At 39.7% G+C, this 21,064-nt stretch overlaps 1 non-coding gene across 1 annotated transcript; it reads right to left on the bottom strand.

Annotated features, from left to right (window-relative positions):
- Positions 1-11,216: 11,216 nt before the first annotated feature.
- LOC141616065 (small nucleolar RNA R71) lies at positions 11,217-11,323 on the bottom strand. The gene has a single exon (XR_012530441.1). It is a non-coding gene; the product is annotated as a small nucleolar RNA R71 (small nucleolar RNA).
- Between the last annotated feature and the right edge of the window lie 9,741 nt (positions 11,324-21,064).

Raw genomic sequence — 21,064 nt, forward strand, 5'->3', positions numbered from 1 at the left:
CAGCAGCTGCTGCGCCTCTTCCCCAACTCATTTCTGCCTATTTTCAGATTTTTCCGTGATTTGTTTCCAAAGTTTGAGTCATTCCATAACTCTTCATATTTTTTAGTATAAATAGGGACCTTCGTTCCAACTATTTTTCACACGAGTGTCCGCCCTTCTCTTCTCCCTTTGCATTCTAAGACCGTGCTCTAAGCTTTTGACGTCTACGTGCTTGATCAATCGACCACGTAAGCTCAGATCATTCGGAGTACTAGTCACGTTGCATGACCGACCAATTTGACCACTACACATCAATCAACTTAATCTAAATCCTCTTGCGAGGGCACTTTCTACACACATTCGAGTCGAGCAATCACTAAAACGTTAACTTAGTTAATCTTGTTTCGTCAAACATGTAAGTCTGAGGGTGTAAATCTCATCTTTTTATTGTATTTTATTTTTGCACCAATTAATGTAAGATTTACGTCAGAAATATGTTTAAAACCGACTTATAAAACCCTTTTATTAAACTTCTGTTACGGATAAGCAGTAACCAGACGTCGATAAGAAATGCAGCACCTGCTGCGCCTCTTCCAGAGGCTGCCGCAGTTCCTGCTCTTCTTCTTCTTTCTCGGTTTCCTGTTGATTTCGTTTCTTTTTGTTTTAATGTCTTAATTTATTATTTTCATTCATACGTAATAAATTTTAATACATTCTTAATATTTATCATACTTTATTTCCGACTTAAATCCCTAATAATCGATATTTGCGGGTTTTCGTCATTAAATCAAACCCGGGTTTTGGAGATTCAATTCATTCGTATCAAATCTCTGGAATTCGACTTTTGTACATGTTTATTTCCAACTTATCATATCTTTCAGTTCGTTTCTATAATTAAACCTGATTAGTTCTAACTCGTTTATAATTCGTTATAACTCGTTTTAATTAGTTTTAATCCGTTCTAATTTGTGTTTATCGCTTTTATGACGGTCCCATATATAACTAACATGCTAAATCACTTTCACTTGTGTCGAATATCGATAAATCAACCTTTAAACATACCAACGAATATTAACAACTCGCAGTTCTGACTTCACAGCCAGAGCTCACCTCAGGAACAGACGCAGTGAAAGCTGCGCCTCCTCCAAGGGACGCAGCAATGTTGCGCCTGTTCCAGGATGAGTTCTGTCTCTGAACTTCCGCTCTTGCTTTGACCTAAATCCTTTAGTTACGTATTAATCGACTATTAGTCATAATATCACTCCTAATCTGTCCATATTTTCTAACCTTATTTATTTTCCTTTATTTTTCTCAAATCGTCCGTTTTAAGTATATTTTTGACGTAAATCACTTATCTCAATGTAATTTATTGTAGTTTTTATCGTTATTTATTTATCGTTTATTTTGGATGACTTATTTGTTTCTCACATGTAAATTAATTTAATATCCCAATTCGACATAATTGAGTGCTAAATTATATGTTCACCGACATAGTATTAATTCACATGCTAGGATCAAAACGATGGATGTTGCATTGCATGCATATAATCGACAACATATCAAATACGAACGATTTCCCTAATCATTAGTAGAGGTCGCTATCGAGGAGGGCGGGATTAGGTGTTCAGTAAAAGAGCTTCCTAATACGTACCCTCACCCCTTACTCCAGATCTCTGTGAACATCCGTGTTCATTGGCATCCACGAGAGTCATTCTAGACATAGAATGCTAAGGGTAACGAGTTCTTAGTGTTCATGTCACTACTTTGTCTCTTGACATGACACGAGGTATTCGAACGGTTCCAATTTCCCATAAAAATTGGTGGCGACTCCATAAATACAAACGGTTGGTCCCAAGCGCCCCTTGTGGGCCCTCCGTGTCCACAGTTTGGCGACTCCGTTGGGGAAATAGACTTACATGTTGCCAAGGGTGAAACTTGAACAAGGTTAGGGAATAGTTTATACGAGACAGTTGTCGGTTTTCATTACTCGACCTTATTAGGTTATTTTATTCGGCCTTCCTAGGCCCAACCCAACCCATTCGACCAATCGTCGCGTCTGGACGGTCCAAATTCTTATATGGGCCTAAGGATAGATAGCGATTGACGTCAAACATATCGTGGTATATACTCATATTTGTATCAAGGGCTTTCACTACTCAAGGAAATGGACTAGGAACCGACCTTACTCTTGTTTGGCACGGACCTCTCCATAGACCAGGGTTTGATTTCTTGGTATGGCAACCCACCTTTTAAGCCAAAACCCTTATAAATGCGCTCAGCATACCGTTATAATGCCTGTATGAATGCTTATATGTGATCACCATTTTGTAAACAAAACCATGACGAAATTTAGTAAATAAAAATCCTTTTTTAAAATGTAAACATTTAGAAATGGCCTAAAATAGCGCAAAATGAGTCGAAACTCTGTCCAAACGTCCAGTCAAAATTCGTGCCTCAAAACCCATTTCAAAACTTCACTTCGAGTCAACACACCTAAAACTACACTACAGTTGCTTAAGACAAACATTTCAAACTTTGTCATTTTCAAACCTCACTTAACACAGTGGCACACTCCCACTTCACAAGTTGAGTCTGTTATGAGTAAGTGTGCTAAAATGGTCGATCGTGTTTTGATTCATCGTCGATCTCTTATCCAGTTTCCAAGATGCCCGAAACTAGTCACGCAAGTGTTAATGGACAACCCCAAAATGGTAATGATCTAATCCTAGCTGCGCTCATTCGTCTTCAAACAAGCCAAGATCAAGCTTATGCTTGTCTCAACGCTATTGAAGGCCGAATAGTTGCTGTAGAAACTAGGCTTCCTCCTGAAGAGAATGATATTCCTAATGCAAGCGTGCATGACGACATTCCACCCTTTGTTGGGCAACCAGAACCTAACCCCCTACTAGGTCCTACTGAAGCCGAAAAGCGACCCCAATACTTAGAGGAGCAACTAATGTACCGTAAGGGAGATGACATCTATAGGGAGAATAATCGTAAGTATGAGGCGGTAAATGCTCAATTGCCAACCAACTTCAACATGACTGATATCCCAAAGTTTAAGGGGCATGAAAACCCTTTGAACCACATTCGTGCTTTCAAAGACTACACGTCTATCAAAGGCATCAAACCCGAGGTGTTCATAAGGATCTTTCCTTCATCTCTCGACACCATTCCTAAGAAATGGTTCTACTCTTTGGAACACAAGAAGATCGCCACCTGGGATGATGCCGCAATTGAATTCACTAAGCAATACGCGGATAATGCCGATATCCAAGTCAACATGCGCACTCTAGAGGTTCATACCCAAAATGAGAAAGAAGGCTTCACCGACTTCCTAAGTAGGTGGAGGAAGACTAGCACGCAACTGGTTGAACGTCCAGATGAAGCTACTCTTGTGGAAAAGTTCGTAGATAACCTGAGGCCTATTTACGCAAACCACTTAACGTACCAAAACATAATGACCTTCAAAGATCTGACTATGCTAGGGACGAGAATTGAAGATAACATCCGTAAAGGACTCTTTTCCAAGACGGTGGGTCGTGGATACCAAGGTTCAACGAGTCGTTCTTATGGCTCTACTAGCAAGACTGGTGAGGTTAACCTTGTTGAATCATCGAAGAAGAATAACCCACAAAGGAAGTTCACAAAAATTGGTGATACATACTCCAATGCTCTGAAAAGATTGATGAAACAGGGTAAGCTCCAACCCATAGGGCCTACACCTGACCCAGAAAAGAAATCCAAATTCTGGGATGAGAATGCATACTGCGAATATCATAGAGACAAGGGACACAATACAGAGAAATGTTTCAAGCTAAAGCATGTCCTTCAGGATATGATCGAAGATGGTCGTTTATCCATACCTCCTGTAGGTAAGCCTAATAATACTCAGAATCCTCATGGAGTTCTGATGATTACAGATGAAGAATCCACCTTGGATTGTTCGCACCTGATTTCTCCAGTCAAAGTCTAACAACTATTCATGTACTTGACTCCAAGTCCAAGGCTCGTCCCGTCTCCTACGTGACATTAAAATAACCTGTACTTAATCTGCTCCTCATATGATCAGAAATATCATATGGATCGACACAGGCCACCCCGGAAATAGTGATAATTACACAGACACACAACAAGTCAGTTTCAATAGTTACATATAAGACATAACATGATAAATAACTATACAACATGCCAATGATATGAATGAGATGCGATTATACAATCACCACGCTAGTACCCACAACCACAGATGTCACGGACACTCCCAGACGTACCGACAACCACCGATGCCTCGAACACGCCCACAACACCACACCTCACGACAAGGTACCAGGACACGCCCAGACTTATCGGGTCGGGAAGTGTAGATATCTCATTTCTACACCTTCCGCCAACCACCCAGTGATGATTGGGCCGCATGTTTGGTAAACGAAACGATTTATGATAGTCCATATGTTTATCATTAGGTGATAGCTCAAACACTCGAGCCTACCCCTTGGTCATTATCTACGCACCGATACGGTCGTTTTGACAGGAATTAGAGTTCATTTGGAGTCCGGATCAAAAACCGCTTAATTTTCTAAGAAACCGTTTAAAATACCGAGTCGGAATGTTCTAGAATATTCTGGATATTTATTCCCAATCAAATTTTATATCTTTTGGTAAAATATCTTCCATATATTATATTTTATGGAATAAGGAAGTATAGATCTACCGCAATTCCATAACAGAAACGAGAAAATCTTTCTTCCGGAGGAGGAAACCTCTGGGGAAATGACGCTGCAGATGGTGCGCCTCTTCTCCAGCCCTTTTTGGCTATTTACAGAATATTTCCGTGATTTCTTTCCAAAGTTTGTGTCATTCCAAAACTCTTTCACATATTTTGGTATAAATAGAGACCTCCGGTCTCCATATTTTTCACGTGAGTGTTCTCCCTTCTCTTCTCTCTTTGCATTCTAGACCTTGCTATAAGCTTTTGACGCCTACATGCTTGATCAATCGACTACGTAAGCTCAGATCATTCTGAGTACCACTCACGTTGCATAGACCGACCAATTTGACCTCTATACATCAATCAATCAATTAATTTAAAATCCTCTAATGAGGGCACTTTCCATTTCAAAATTTGTCATTTTCAAACCTCACTTGACACAGTGGCACACGCCCACTTCACGAGTCTAAAGTCTCTTTTCGAGTAAGTGTGCTAAAATAGTCGAGCGTGTTTTGATTTGTCGTCGACCTCTTCTTCTAAGTTTCCAAAATGGTGGGAATTAGTCACGGAAGCGTTAATGGTCGATCCGAACAACCCGTGAATGGTAATGATCAAATCCTAGCCGCGCTCATTCGTCTCCAAACAAGCCAAGACCAAGCTTATGCTCGCCTCAACGCCATTGAAGGCCGCATTGTTGCTGTAGAAGTTAGACTTCCTCCTGCAGAGGGCCCTATTCCTGACATACCCTTACATGATAATCCTCCACCTTTTGTTGGACAACCAGAAACCACTCCAGGTCTCACTGAAGACGAAAACCGACTCCAATACTTGGAGGAGCAACTAATGTACCTTAAGGGAGATGACATCTACAGGGAAAACAATCGCAAGTATGAGGCAGTAAATGCTCAACTACCAACTAACTTCAACATGACTGACATTCCAAAGTTCAAGGGGCATGAAAACCCTTTGAACCACATTCGTGCCTTCAAAGATTACATGTCTATCAAAGGCATTAAACCAGAGATGTTCTTAAGGATCTTTCCTTCATCTCTTGATACCATCCCTAGGCAATGGTTTTACTCTTTGGAGTACAAGAAAATTGCTACCTGGGACGATGTCGCAATTGAGTTCACTAAACAATACGCGGATAATGCCGAAATCCAAGTCAATATGCGCACTCTAGAGGTTCTTACCCAAAATGAGAAAGAAGGCTTCACCGACTTCTTAAGTAGGTGGAGAAAGACTAGCACATAACTTGTTGAACGCCCAGACGAAGCCACTCTTGTGGAAAAGTTCGTGGATAATTTGACACCCATTTATGCAAACCATTTGAGGTACCAAAACATAAAGTCTTTTAAAGACTTGACTGTGCTAGGAACGAGAATTGAAGGTGATATCTGTAACACCCCCATACTCCAAGTGCCTTACCAAGACCACTTAAGGCATGAAAGTGCTACCATCTCGGTTTTCCGAGGCAATGATAATCATAAGACAATAACGAAACATACTTAAAAGTAAATAATGTTTAAAGTGATTACATACCAACTCCAAAACTGATAAAAAGAAATACAAGACTCTCAGACGGTCTACTGCTAAAACTATCAAAGCTATAAAACATCGTCTTACACAGCGGAAGACTTCTAACTGCCACGTGATGACTCATCCCAGCTATCCCATACGCGTCATATCATACCTGCTCAATACCTGCTCACCACCCCCGAATGGATCACCACAGTTTTTAAAACATTAAACGGGTTCAGTACTAATCACACAATTTATATAACCAACAACACAGTAAACAAGCAACTCAAACGGTCACACACACAATCACACCCACTCCAATCAATCTCCGTCACCGACTGTCCACTGGACCAGCCCTGCCAATGGGGGACCGCAGCCGTTCCCACCTAAGCCCCGCTCATCATACCGAGCGATAACCCTGTCCCATTAATGTGCACATCCTCTCCCGTGGTGGGTTCCACGGAGGGCGAAACTAGGGCGTGAAGCCACTCCCGCAACTGACTCCACTCAGCCGAGAACGCATCTCGAGAACCAGAGACAAACAATCACAACCATTAAACAACAATCAAACCAACAACCGTCACAATACTCGTATAACAATAATCAACAATCACAAATCATCACCAACACATTATGGGACTAATACTGAGTAGGGAAACCCTACCTGGAAAGAAACACAATCAGACGGTCTCACAGCTGATATCAAAAGGCTTCTTCTACGAATCCTCCTCCTAACATACAAACATATAATCACTACCAATCACAAAATACAACAAAACCCCCAAATCCCAATATTAGGGTTTAACCAACTTTGACTAAATACTATAAAAACGGTACGTAGATCTTACCCTCGACGCAAGGATCACAACGGTATAAAGAAAGGTAAAATCCGACCTTCCACGCTCCGGGATTTGCCAACAATGCGATTGATGCGAAGAACGTAGTTTGATTTCTCTTTTGAAAGTAATTAGGTTGTAAAAGTGTTTAAAGAAAAGTGACGGAAGTAATTATATACTTAATCGCATTATTAACAAAACCCGAGAAATCATCCCCCGTAAACTGGCTACTCGATCGAGTAGCTGAGGTACTCGATCGAGTGCCCCCTTACTCGATCGAATATCAACGTTACTCGATCGAGTACCCAACAGGTCAGAGACTATTTTAAAAACGCAACTCACCCTTACTCAACAGAGTAAGGCCTACTCGATAGAGTACCCAGAGACTCATAAAACCGTAGTATTACAGTCTTCCCTCCTTAAAAAGAACTTCGTCCCCGAAGTTCAACCCATACGTAAAAACAACCATACTAACTCGACCAAGACACAACAACATACTAAGAACTCAAGAACTCGACCAACCATAAAACATGAACTCTTAACACCCACTCCACCAACTATGTTTATCTCCACAACATGACTCACGATATCGTATCTACCACATATATATCTCTCACGACACCAACTCCATACATAACCAACTACCATCCTCTAACGCTGCTAGCTCCATAATATCATCCACTATCAAATCCAATATCAAGACACTCATAGACATCAAACGGAATGTTACATTCTACCACCCTTAATAGGAACTTCGTCCTCGAAATTTACTCACACTCATAACCTCATCATCCAACTGTCAACACTAGTGAAATATTCTCACACTCTTAAACATCACACTACTATAAGCTCGACCATGGCCTTTTAAAAACATCAACCACAAAATATACAACTTCTTTCTTTATGTTACACCAACACTCTACTGCGAATATACCACCATATGCACAACCATCAAAATCTCTTTTATCGCATCCTACTCCTCTTAAGATAAATGTTACGTCCTCGTAACTCACTAATACTAAATCCGAGCTATATCGTCTCATTATCCTCATCACCATCGCATGTCAAAGATAACCACCTATAATCTAAACACTCGCCATGCATATATCCAAGGCTCTCTTACTTAAATATTTCTCATACCTCAACTCATTCGACACACCACCTAACCTATACCATAAAACTCGTAGCAAAATCACCATACTAACTCTCACTTATTACTGCAAAATAACATACCTCTCTATGTAAAGCACCTATCTCCCAAAGCATAACTCACGATCCACACTCGGTACGTATACTCACACTAGATTCTCAAGTTCTTTCTTTCATTACCGCCAAACTCATACACAACTTAACATGATACTAATTCCCCCAACACTCTACACTCACTGTCTCAACAAAGGATTATGAACCACCTGCATCTTTCAGGTCATTACCACACATGTTTTACGAATCACTTGCCATTACCATATCCACTAAAGCCTTATCTAGAACAAGATCAAAATTACTGTAACAACCTCTCACAACCGTGTCTCATCAACAAAATATCACTATACCATGACAACAACGAAAACATATACAACTCTATTTCATATCATGCTCTACCCTGATTCCCAAACTTAACTGGTAAGAAACATCAATAACAAAACAACTGTCTATCTGTACAAACTGAAACTCACAGGAAGCAACATCAAACAAAATGATGTGACCATAACTAGCGCATATTTAGCCCCCGAATTAGCCTTATTCCCATGCTTTTTAGTGCATATTTAGGTCATTTATTGTTTTTAGTTCTTTATTTTGCGTATTCTTTGAGATTTTGATCCCTTGGTAGGAAAGGAGTGCAAATCTTGCATTTTCACGGCAAAACAAGACTAAATTGATTGAATCCAATGACCAAGCATCAAGGAGAGACAAGATTAGAAGGCCTTTGTACATATGATAGTAGATGAGCAATGTTGAGAAAGGATCCTTGCATCCCCGAGGAAATCCCCAAGGATTTTATGAAGAAAAGGGAAGAAAAGAAGAAGAAACCATGCTGAGCTACAATCCGAGCGGATTGTCCTGAATCCGCCCGTCCTCCACAAGCACAATCCGTGCGTCTTCCTTCAAAGACGCCCGAATAGCAGCCACAGAATCCGCCCGGATTCCCCTGAAGACGCCCGTCTTCCCCTGCCTGAATCCGCCCGTCCCGACTCCAATACGCACGGATTCCAGTACAACGAAATTTCGTCTTCTCCAAGCTACAAAGAAAGAAGCCCTTCCTTCGAAAAATACCGACTTCTCCCTGCTCAATCTAAAAAGTGTAGTTACTAGTTTAGCCCTTAGTTAACCCTAATGCATCCACCTAATTTCCACTATAAATACCCCATTAGTCTAATTAGAAGAGTATGTTCTTCTTATCAATTATTAGAGTAGTTAATATCAATCAAATCTCTCTTTAATATTGTAATCAACAATTAATCAAGTTTTAATACAAGTTTTATTTCCTTAATCTCTCTCTTGTTCATCCTTTATTTTGGGTAATTGAAGATTATTTGGGTTATTATTGGGAGATTGACAACCTCTCAATCAAGCATCAAGTACTTCTTTTATTCTTTGCTTTATTATTGGAATCATTAGTAGGTATAATTCTCTTAATCCCTTTTTAATTATTGTTAATTACTTTCATTTATTCATCATGTTTCCTTTTGTTGGTATGATTGACAACCTTGCTAGCATGATCAACATGATAATGAGTGAGTGGTGACCTAGCTAGGGTTAATGGGTAATTAGGGGAAACCAACATGGGGAATGATTCATGCTTAAATTAATATGCTTTCATGGTTTATTTGCTTGCTTGTTTTGATCTCAACTCATGCACATGTTATGTTTGATGAAATGTGAGCCTATGAATCCTTGCATTTTTTACCCATCACCTATCTTTTCAATGAGACTTGTAAGATATAAACCAACTCGAGTCTCATTAGACCATGCATGTTGTTGAGTAGGGAAGACTAAGTCGACTTGTAGGTGTTGTACAATCTAATCGATTCGGCTCCGGGACCCAAACTTTCCTAGGATTGTAAGATATAACCCAACTCAATCCATCACAACAATAATTGCTTGCTTATAATTTGAGAACATGTTTGTATGATCAATTCTCATGATTCCCCTATGACCCCATGACACCCTAGTGCTTTTTATCAATTGTTTACAACCCTTTTAATTCATCTTGCCTATTTACTTTCATTGCTATTTAGTTAGTGACCTTCTACATCAACCCAAATTGTGACACCCCTAAGACACCACTAGTTTCAATAAAAATCTCATCTCAATTCCCGTCCCTTGGGATTCGACCTTTACTTGCATCTTTACTAATTGTAGAGTTGTTTGTGAAGTTATAAATTGTGTTTTGATTCGGGCGTGACCCAACGACAACATCTATTAAATTGTGAACACGAAACGGACCGATCAAAAATGGCGTCGTTGTCGGGGACGGTGTTAACTTGATTTAGATTTTCTTATATTGTTATTAGTTGTGTCTTTCTTTGCCTTGGTGAAGTAAAACTCCTCAAGGTTTGTTCTAATTGTTTTCGAGTTGTTTGATATTTTGCATGTCTAGAAGGTCACAAGGTGATTTGTTACCTTTTGACCGTGAAATTGAAAGAACCTTGACAAACAATAGGAGGTTTGCTAGGAGGAATTTGAGAGGTATTAGTGAGGTAGTGGATATTCAACCAACTATTGAGTTCATCAACCCTTTTGCAAGAGAAGGTGAGGAGAACCCAACACAAAATACCCCACAAAATCAACCTACAATGCCTAAATTTTCATCACATTCCGTACCCACCGAGGAGAACCTACCCAATGGTACTCCCACACCACAACATTTGACCGGAAATTTTATTGCCAAATCCGCCTTTATCCAATTAGTCGAAAGGAGCCAATTTGGGGGGATGCCTAGTGAAGACCCTCATTCTCATATGGAAACCTTTTGTGACTATTGTGATGCGATTTCTCAAACCGGTGTGACTCAAGACCAAATTCGATGGGTCTTATTTCCTTTTTCTCTAATCGGCACCGCGAAACAATGGTTGAAGGGCCTTGATAAGGCCACTCTCGGAATTGATACTTGGAAGAAGTTGGCTCTAGCTTTCTACAAAAAGTTCTACCCACCGGAAAAGACTAACATGCTAAGAGATCAAATTACGGGTTTTAAGCAAAGGGATGAAGAATCTTTGTATGAAGCTTGGGAGCGGTTCAAGGGAATTTGTCGCTCATGTCCTCACCATGGACTTAGCGAGTGGTTCTTGGTACAACAATTTTGGAACGGTTTATATGAAGATTCAAGGAACATTCTCAACATGGGATCAATTGGAATGTTCACCGAAGTTGATGACAATCAAACATGGAACAAGATTGAGGAAATGGCGGTCCATAACTCACAATATAGTAGACCTCGCAAGTCTACTAGAGGAGGAAGGCATAAAGTGGACTCCGTTACTCAATTGGGTGCTCAACTTAGTGCTCACATTGACACAATCAATTTGAAGTTTGAACAAGCTATGGCTAGACTTGAAGAAGCCTCAAAATCACCAAAGCATCATGTTAATGCCATGACGGCATCCTCATCAATCCCAAGTGGGATATGTGAGAATTGTGGAACTTTGGGACATGACCAAAGTGAATGTAGGGGAACAAATGAACAAGTGAATGTTTTCCAAGCATACAAGAGTGGTACCCTTATTCCAACTATTACAATGAAAACACAAAGTTTCATCCAAATCTCTCATACAAAAGCCAAAATGTTCAAAACCCTCAAACAACATACACCCCACCTCCCATGAGAAACCAAAATCAAAGACCCTTTTACAACCAAAACCAAGGTTACCAAAACCAAAATCCATACAATCACCAAAATGACCAAGGTTTTGATGTTCAAAAAGCGGTCCTCCAACTGCAAAAGAATCAACAAGAGTTTTTCACTCAAATGCAAAAAGATAGCCAAGCAAAGAAACCACCGTCAACAACATTCTAGCTCAAACTAAGATGTTGGAAACCCAATTGACTCAACTAGCATCTTCAAGCTCACAAAGACAAAAGGGGCAATTACCACCTCAAAGTAATCCCCCAAGACATGAAACGGTTAGTGCCATTCATTTGAGAAGTGGTACAAGGTATGAAGCACCGAAGAAGCAAGTTGAGGATGAAGTTGTGGAAGCAAGTGATAAGGAAGAAATTGTGCAAAACTCCAAAGATGGAGAATCATCAAAAGAAGAAATTTCAAAGAAAAATGAAGACAAGGTCAAGGAGAAGGAGCCCATTGTGATTATACTTCCTTTTCCAAGTCGTCAAGCCAAGCCCAAATTTGATGACCAACTTGGAAAGTTTATGGAAATTGTGAAGAATTTGGAAGTCTCAATTCCTTTCACGAAATTAATCAATCACGTGCCGGCCTATGCGAAATACATGAAAGACATCCTCACAAAGAAGAAGTCGATCCAGAAACTTGAGACTATCGCCTTCACTAAGGTGAGTAGTGCAATACTTCAAGGGAGTTCACCTCCAAAACTAAAGGATTCGGGAAGCTTCTCAATACCGTGTACCATTGGCGACACCACGATCAACAAAGCCTTATGTGATCTAGGGGCTAGTGTGAGTGTTATGCCGTACTTGGTGAGTAAAAGGTTGGGGATGGGAGAGCTTAAATGCACCAATATCACACTCCAAATGGCCGATAGATCGACGAAGACACCATTAGGGATATGGGAAGATGTCCCCGTACGAATTGGGAAGTTTTTCATCCCGGTGGACTTTGTCATTGTTGATATGGAGGAATATTTCAACATTCCAATCATTCTAGGAAGACCCTTCTTACACACTGCGGGTGCGGTGATTGATGTAAAACATGGTGAGCTCACTCTAGAAGTGGGAGATGAGAGTATAACTTTTAATCTTGACAAGACTATGAGAGCTCCCCGTTTACATGAACCGTGTTTTATGATCGATCATTATAGTCGGAAGGATGAAAGGAAGAAGTCGGAACTCCAATGGAAGAAGAAAATTGAAGATGCTCCATTCAAAGAGCAAGTGAATTGTGACAAAGAGAGCTTGCAAGGCTCATCAAAGACAAGCAATGAAGAAGATGGCCTCATTGGCCAAGAAAAGCAAATGGGAAAGTTGTCTCCATCAAATCAAGAGATTTTCAATGATCAACTTAATGAAGTTTGTGGTCTTTGGGATCAACAAAAATCGAAACCAAGCACAAAATCTTCAACCTTTGAGTCGATTTTTGAATTCATAAAGGCAAAGCTTTTCATCTTTAAATCGATTTGGGTATACTAGAAATTGAAGATTTTTCACTCTTTTCTTGGTTAATTCATCAATGGCAAGGACTAAGGGAGCAACAAAGGCAACAAAGGCAAAGGCACCAAAGGCAAAGGCACTCTCATCAAGGCAAAAGACTCTTCAAGCAAAGAAAGCATTGGCTATGGTGGTAGCTAACCCAAACTTGGAAGTGCAACAACAACAACCTCCCATGGAAGCAACAACATCTTCTACTCCGGAAATTGCTCAACTTTCGAACTATCCGGAGGTAATTTTCATTTCCAAATCCCATAGGGACACTTTTGCCAAGTTTCCTAGGAAATCATTTCTATCCACCAAGTTTATTTGTGAAGATACCTTAGAAAAATTGGGTGTCCTTGAGCAAACTAGAGCCTTTTTCAAAGCCATGGGGTTGGAGAAATTGTTTGAATCAAAAGAATTGACATACCCCTCCCTTACCTTAGAATTTTTGAGTTCTTTGAAAGTTAACAAGGTTGAGACCATGGAGACCATCGAGTTTCGTCTAGCTAATGTTAGTAGGCGCATCTCCTTTGAGAAAATGGGTAATGCTTTGGGTCTTAGTGATTCTCTGAGTTAGTTTAAGAATGTTAGCAAATATGACCCTGACCCTCTTTGGGAGACGATTTCCGGAAGGAAATTTGAAGACTTTCATGCTAGTCGCGCTCTATTAGTCCACCATCCGGGCATTAGAGTGTGGCACAAGGTCGTAGGGAACACCATCAATGCAAGAAAAGACACCAACCATTTCACCAAACTCGATTTTGTTCTTCTTGAGTTGGCTTTGAACGTTGGTAGGGAATTCACCAAGCCTTTTAACTTTCTAAGGCTCTTGGTGGATAGATGGTTAAATATTGATTCTGGGAAGAAAGGCACTACCGTTATTGTGAATGGAGGCCTAGTCACTATCCTAGCCAAATACTTTGATCCAAACTTCAACAAAGATAACAAGTATGAGGCGAAAGAAGGTGGTCATCTCATTGATATTAATACTATGCTATACAAGTACAAGTGGGTTACCCATAACCCTCTTGACACCAAGTATGGATGGCTCACTAGTGAGGCTAGATCTTTCACTTTGCCTTCAAAGATTTGTCGATTGAGTGTCCACCGGACCAACTATCTACTTCCCCTTTCAAAAGAGGCCGAGTATATTATCCAACAACAAAAGGGTGAAATTGAAATGCCCTCCTCTTCCATTGTCACACCACCCTACCCTTTCGAGTACCAAGAGTTCAAGCCGGAAGGTGTTGAAGCAAGAAATGATTATTTGACTCTTCTCATGCAAGAGATGCACAAGCAAGCTTTCGGGGATCGGAAAAATGCTTACTTAGCCCAATATCCACCCCTCCTACATTTAGCTAGGCAAGGACTACTTGACCCATCATATCCTTTGCCTAGTTGGGCGGATAAGGAAGTCCTATTTCCGAGTGCATCTAGGGTTGTTCCGGGTGATAATGAGGTTGTTGGTAATGAAGAGGTTGATAATAACATTGATGAAGAAGCTAGTGAAGAAGGAGAAGAGGATGATGAGCAAGGTGAAGAAGAAAGTGAAGGAGAAAGTGTTGATAAGACCACTTCTAGTGAGGAAGGTAATGATAATGATGATATGATGGAAGATTAGCAAGCTTTAGAGGCTCCTACCCTCTTGAGGTTTGTCTATTTCTCTCTTTGTTCTATTTATTTATTTTTCATGATCATTGTTGGAGTAGTCCTAGCACCATTTAGGACTAACACCTCGGCCCCATTGAGGTGTTCTCATTTTATTGTTCCCACCTTTCAAAATCCAAAATGACAAAATTAGTTTCATGCATTGCATAGCGTGTGCATGAACTACACCCATCCTTGGACATTAGCAATAATGTCTAGATTGGTTTGGGGAAGTTAATGCATACACAACGGGAGGTAATCTAAATTATCCTCTCCGTCATAAACAAAAACCATGCATCATGTAGTGTAGATTAGTATAGCTTGCATTTAGTGTAGAAATCATGCATCATGTTTGCATAATTTCCCATCATTTTGGCCATTGAGGACAATGCCCATATTAGTGTGGGGATGGGGAATTCTAACTTAACTTTTATTCAAAAACCCAAAAAAAATTGAAAAATTTCGAAAAACCATAAAAATTTGAAAATTGAAAAACTCAAAAACATGTTTATTTCTTTGGTAATGTAGTTATGTATATATTGTATATATTGTTTATTCTATCCTTGTTCACATTGATTGACTACGCCACATCCCAGGCATGAGGATCATGAAGACCGCATGGTATGATCTTTCCAATCTCCTTTTTCCTCTTTATGTTAATGACTATGTGGCTTTATTTTGATTGATGCGGTATAACAATGTGAACTTAGGACTTGCATTCAGTTTATATGTCATATTAGTTGATAGAATCACTTGCATTAGAATATATATAATAGTTGCATCATGGCATGTAGTTGCATTTAGATAAAACATTTTGAAAAGTGCCTAATTGAGAACTTTGACAAGAGCAACTAAGCCATTACAAATACTTTTTCAACTTAAGACTTTGCCTACTAGAATGGTTGTAAAACCCCCTAGGTTGTGTCATACTAGTGTCTTTTGACCCATGACCCAAAGCCTAGTCAAGGGTTTGCATGTGAGTCACCTATCCAACCCCGTGATGCGATGTGGACTTGGTTAACTTGTCTAGGTGACCTTGATTGACCTTGTGGTAAGGCAACCCAAAAATACTTTCTATCAATAAGTTTGAAGTGCTCATTTCGAAAATTTTGACATGTGGAAGTAATTTATTGCTAAGGAAACCTCAAATGTTATGAAATGTCGAAATGTTGAGAAATTTAGTTGTTTTGATGGAGGCGTACCACTTCGATGTTCTTTGGAGAAGGATCCATTGAATTGGGCCCCCACACGGTTGTGAATTCGACCGCCCAGAGACAGAGTGACTATCACCCCGAAAAGCTATTGTCTAGAGGTTAACCGGTTGCCTAATAAGCGATTGGCGAAAGCAAAGGACACTAGCCCGGAAGGGACAAACCCCATCTTAAATTTTTGAAATGTGAAAGTTAAATGAGGACAATTTTGAATACTAGTCATATCCACCCTTGTTTATAAAGATTTGAGCATTTCATTTCCAAAAAGCCTTTTGTCAAACCACTTTGTCGAGCTTGGGACGATCCATGACCTTTACTTTTGTAGAGAATTCGAGACTTGTCATGTCATATGCTACTAGCATCATAGGGATCATCATTCCACCACCATCCGATCGCTCTTGACGAAAGCATTTGGAAATTGAGGACGAAAGTAGTCTAGTTTAACACCATTTGGAGGTGATTTAGTGCCATCCTCTTAGCCTTAGTAATTTGTTGAACTAGTATTTGTGAAGGATTATATGCTCTTAAATTTGTTCTCTCTTGGTTGCCTCCGCCACTTGATGAGGAAGTGGCTATTCCTTTTGTAGATGCATCCATTATTTGATTTTGTGTGCTTAATGTTTGGATGTGTCGCCATTTTGGCAAGACCCACCTTGCCTTGCAAGAAGACATCCTACCTCATGGTTGTCTTGTTGTGAGTTGAAGGGGCGGAGTGAGACCCGCTAATTGTCTCATATCGGCTATGTTATTAGGTTAGTTTAAATAATGGTCCTAGTCTTTGTCACCTCTTTACTCGGGACGAGCAAAGGTTCGGTTTGGGGATATTTGATGTGACCATAACTAGCGCATATTTAGCCCCCGAATTAGCCTTGTTCCCATGCTTTTTAGTGCATATTTGGGTCATTTATTGTCTTTAGTTCTTTGTTTTGCGTATTCTTTGAGATTTTGATCCCTTGGTAGGAAAGGAGTGCAAATCTTGCATTTTCATGGCAAAACAAGACTAAATTGATTGAATCCAATGACCAAGCATCAAGGAGAGACAAGATTAGAAGGCCTTTGTACATATGATAGTAGATGAGCAATGTTGAGAAAGGATCCTTGCATCCCCGAGGAAATCCCCAAGGATTGTATGAAGAAAAGGGAAGAAAAGAAGAAGAAACCATGCTAAGCTACAATCCGAGCAGATTGTCCTGAATCCGCCCGTCCTCCACAACCACAATCCGTGCATCTTCCTTCAAAGACGCCCGGACAGCAGCCACAGAATCCGCCCGGATTCCCCTGAAGACGTCCGTCTTCCCCTGCCTGAATCCGCCCGTCCCGACTCCAATACGCACGGATTCCAGTACACCGAAATTTCATCTTCTCCAAGCTACAAAGAAAGAAGCCCTTCCTTCGAAAAATACCGGCTTCTCCCTGCTCAATCTAAAAAGTGTAATTACTAGTTTAGCCCTTAGTTAACCCTAATGCATCCACCTAATTTCCACTATAAATACCCCATTAGTCTAATTAGAAGAGTATGTTCTTCTTATCAATTATTAGAGTAGTTAATATCAATCAAATCTCTCTTTAATATTGTAATCAACAATTAATCTAGTTTTAATACAAGTTTAATTTCCTTAATCTCTCTCTTGTTCATCCTTTATTTTGGGTAATTGAAGATTATTTGGGTTATTATTGGGAGATTGACAACCTCTCAATCAAGCATCAAGTACTTCTTTTATTCTTTGCTTTATTAGTGGAATCATTAGAAGGTATAATTCTCTTAATCCCTTTTTAATTATTGTTAATTACTTTCATTTATTCATCATGTTTCCTTTTGTTGGTATGATTGACAATTGCTAGCATGATCAACATGATAATGAGTGAGTAGTGACCAAGTTAGGGTTAATGGGTAATTAGGGGAAACCAACATGGGGAATGATTCATGCTTAAATTAATATGCTTTCATGGTTTATTTGCTTGCTTGTTTTGATCTCAACTCATGCACATGTTATGTTTGATGAAATGTGAGCCTATGAATCCTTGCATTTTTTACCCATCACCTATCTTTTCAATGAGACTTGTAAGACATAAACCAACTCGAGTCTCATTAGACCATGCATGTTGTTGAGTAGGGAAGACTAAGTCGACTTGTAGGTGTTGTACAATCTAATCGATTCGGCTCCGGGGCCCAAACTTTCCTAGGATTGTAAGATATAACCCAACTCAATCCATCACTATAATAATTGCTTGCTTATAATTTGAGAACAGGTTTGTATGATCAATTCCCATGATTCCCCTATGACCCCATGACACCCTAGTGCTTTTTATCAATTGTTTACAACCCTTTTAATTCATCTTGCTTATTTACTTTCATTGCTATTTAGTTAGTGACCTTCTACATCAACCCAAATTGTGACACCCCTAAGACACCACTAGTTTCAATAGAAATCTCATCTCAATTCCCGTCCCTTGGGATCCGACTTTTACTTGCCTCTTTACTAATTGTAGAGTTGTTTGTGAAGTTATAAATTGTGTTTTGATTCGTACGTGACCCAACTACAACATCTATTAAATTGTGAATACGAAACGGACCGATCACAAAACAACAATCTATGTATGACTGGTATGTACTTTTGAAAACTCGTATCATAATCATCCCGCCTACTCCACCACAACCGTTGACGGCATCGCAACACCGCCACCAACAGCCACACCGCAGTGCGAAAATACCCGCATCACAACACTATGTACCGTGCCGGGATCACCACCCGTGGCACAACAACCACATCGATAGACATCACAACTGCATACAATTCCCATAAACACTGACTCAGAATAACTTCTTAGACAAGAAAAAAAAAACTTACTCAAATCTACTTTACTAAATCACAACGCAACATATTTTATGAATTAAACAGGTAATAACCTCATGAATATCATCCCCTTACCATATCACAGATTGACATGTATCATGAATACATACAAGTATAACCAGTCATGCCAGATCACTCAGTTTATTACCTTTTTAATCATCATTCAATTAGATTAGCGTACCCAACATGCATTACAGAACATTCAACTAACAACTTTATGATAACCACACCATATCACGTCATGTGAGGTCAAAACCTCACACAAACATTAAGTTACCACCTGATAAAAGTTACCACCTGATAAAAGTTACCCCTCACCCGAGCTTAACTCGTATACCCCTCATAACATATTCTCCCATTCGCATATCCATCACCTCCTGCCAATTGTAACCATACCATTAAAACTCAACTACTAACAACCGCCTCATATAACCACATCTTATACTTTCTCACAACCATACATATCAATCTGGTCTCTACAAAAATCAACCTCATTAGAATTGCTACCTTTCTAATATACCACCACCCTTAACCACTAGTCACAAACCATAACACTACCGCTGTCCGGACATCAAACCTCTTACACTCATCTCTAAATATCGCGATTTCTTTCTATCTTTGGTTAACATCCCAAACAACGAACATCGAATCCATCAACACAATTACCTCAACATTCTTCCCAATACTATCCTTAATTGTATCATCATCTAACTCTCCACCAAAATCTCGTATCGTGCAAATACCCCACCAATTTCATACTCCCTTAATTCCTCGAAACTTATGATTAATCATGTTGTCCTGAAATTCCTATATAACCCTTAACTGATATCCTAATGATAATATCATAAATCTCGACGATTCCTTACTTCTATATCACATAACTCTGGTCAACATTTTTCTCAGCTTACTTTTATCCTTCTTTTCTCTTTACACTCAACAATACCAATTAATAGTTCAACTCCTTATTCCTTCTAGCTAACTCTTTAGTAATCCAATTACCTTCTCATCGCTCCAAAACTCAAATCTCATTATTTTATATCTATATCACCTCACTCTTTCTTATCATGGATCTTCTCTTATTATGCTATTACTCACACTTGCCACTAATCTATCCATAAATCAACGTTCACTGTATACCACTCTTCTCAACCCCTTTAAAACGAACTTTCACTACATATATCCTTAACCCACACGACTCATAACCATCTCCCTCCATAATTCTTTACACATCTCAAGCTGCCACTATCCACATCCTTACTTTGAATCTTTTCATTCTCACGTTCCTTAGACTCGCATCATCCCTTGCCCATATTCACTTGCTTTTACGTTACTCAACACACAATCATATTACTCATCTCATCTCAGAGAACATGCTCTATGTCTCAATTAAGCCATAACGATCCTCCTTTTCTTTTTCCACTATCTATCACAACCACATATAACTCATGTCCTCTCACCGAACTCATACTCACCACAGGTGCCACTCCTTACATCACAATATTGGGTAACTTACGCATCAAGACCAACATACATGTAAAACAATGCATAAAGAAGCAAAATAACACTTTTGAATTAAACATGATATGCAACAAAGTCTAAAGATAAGCATATGACCCAAAATAGGGGTCACTAGATCGAGATCTGAGCCACTCGATCGAGTAAGGGACTTACTCGATCGAGTAGGTGAAGGTCAGAAGCACGTAAAACAAATTTTACCAGGGTTACTCGATCGAGTAAGGGGTACTCGATCGAGTACCAAGATGCACTCGATCGAGTAAGGGCCACTCGATCGAGTACCCTACGCATTTCTCAGCACTGTCCAGTTTTCGTGAAACGGTCATAACTCACTCATTTCTTGGTCATTTTGGGCGTGTGACCTATCGTTAGAATCTTAAAACAACAAGCTATCACCTCCAATCTGAATCACATTAAAATCATTTATACATCTCAAGTTATAACAGTTTAAAGACGACCTCT

Source organism: Silene latifolia, chromosome 11 (assembly GCF_048544455.1).
Source record: "Silene latifolia isolate original U9 population chromosome 11, ASM4854445v1, whole genome shotgun sequence".
Lineage (NCBI taxonomy): Eukaryota > Viridiplantae > Streptophyta > Magnoliopsida > Caryophyllales > Caryophyllaceae > Silene > Silene latifolia.